Source organism: Hibiscus syriacus, unplaced genomic scaffold (genome assembly GCF_006381635.1).
Source record: "Hibiscus syriacus cultivar Baekdansim isolate YM2019G1 unplaced genomic scaffold, ASM638163v2 tig00111311_pilon, whole genome shotgun sequence".
Lineage (NCBI taxonomy): Eukaryota > Viridiplantae > Streptophyta > Magnoliopsida > Malvales > Malvaceae > Hibiscus > Hibiscus syriacus.
The window spans coordinates 788,975-790,695 of NW_024063054.1; the positions used below are offsets into that span (position 1 = coordinate 788,975).

The 1,721-nt window shown below is 34.1% G+C and overlaps 1 non-coding gene across 1 annotated transcript; it reads right to left on the bottom strand.

Annotated features, from left to right (window-relative positions):
* Positions 1-1,261: 1,261 nt before the first annotated feature.
* LOC120158459 lies at positions 1,262-1,362 on the bottom strand. Its single transcript, XR_005519231.1, has one exon. It is a non-coding gene; the product is annotated as a U6 spliceosomal RNA (small nuclear RNA).
* Positions 1,363-1,721: the final 359 nt, after the last annotated feature.

The window sequence follows — 1,721 nt, forward strand, 5'->3', positions numbered from 1 at the left end:
TCCTTAGCATCTTTGCCAAAGTTGGTTTGGTCTCGTTACTAAATTAAAGGTCACATTCATCAAGAAAACGTCATTTTGTTTCTCTGGTATCTTGAATCCCAAACCAACATCCTTTATCGGGGTGCACACTGTGCCCTAATTAACCAAGCTTATCCCAATTTTTCCCTTGGATTTCCTCCATATGAAATTCCAAATTATCTTTTTGATCTCGTGACAGGTACCCTTCGGTAACATGGTTGACTGCCTTGAATAAAAGGGGATCGATGCTAATATCAACTTACTTAGTTTAATTCGGCATACGAGTGATAAATGTTTTGTGACTCATCTGGTTAACCTGTCCTGAACCCTTTGTATGATGTGTTGTAAGTCTCTTTTGTGACTCGACTACGTAGAAGAGGTATACCAAGATACTGCCCCAAATCCTGGACTTCAGTGTAACCACACATAGCCTTCAATGTTGTCCTGTAGTGGTCTTTAACATTCCTCGAATACAAAATATTTGTTTTGGGAATTCTCAACTTCTGTCCAGAGGCTAGACAGAAATTATCTAGGATGTCTTGAATAGTTCTTGCATATTGCTTCTTTGTTTCTGAAAATATCATCGTATCATCAACAAAAAATAGGTGTGAGATTTTCGGTCCACCGCGAGCTAGTCAAATTGGTTTCCATTTTTTTTGTCTATGCTCCATTGAATGGGTTGTCTTAGCCTTTCTATGCATAGCATAAACAGGTATGGGTCCCTGTCGAATTCCTCTCGAAACTATTCCATTCCAAGTGGACACGTACCTCATAATAAGCTAATGCAAGTTTGTAGGTAATTCGATATCCTGTATCATTTATGAATGACCATTCCAGGTGATCATATGATTTTTCTGGGTCTATCTTAATAGCCATATAACCCTTTATGCCTTTCATCAATTGATTTTTCAAGGATAAACCATGACAATATTCTCTGTGATCGATCTTTCAAGGTCAAAGCTCGTTTGATTATGAGAAACCCAATGTGACATAAGTAGCTTGAGTCTATTTACTATTAGTTTTGTCACAATTTTGTACAGAACAGAACACAGACTAATCGGTCTAAATTGGGTGATTAATTCTGAAGCTTTTATCTTGGTATAAGAACTATCAGTGTTCGATTTAGGCTTTCATCGAGTTTCCTCCTGCGAATGTCCTTAACCAATCTACAGGCGCTATCACCTATCACTGACCAATTTCGTTGATAGAATATACCGTGAAGTCCGTCCACTCCAGGTGATTTAATAATTTGGACCATTTTCCAATTTGTGCACGCCATCCTTGTGCAGGGGCCATGCAATCTTCTTTGTATCATTCCAATTTTATTGGATGTCCCTAGAGGACATAATTTTTTAAAAATCAAATTTAACTTTGACTAAGATTGTTTTAAATATTTTAAATAATTAGATGTTATAAAATATATTTTAAAAATTATTTAATTGAAAGTTTTTAAAAATATATTTTTTCATATTTTTATTAATAATAAATTTTAGATAATAAGAGTTATTTGCATCATATATCCCCAAATTATAAGTTCTATTTTAAATCAATCCTTAAACTTTCAAATATTATAATTTCATCTCCAAACTATGACTCTCATTCTAAATTAATCCTTAAATTTTTTAACATTCTAATTTTATCCTTAAACAATGGCCTTCTTTCTAAATTGGTCCCCAAGCTTTTGAATATTTCAATTTCATCCC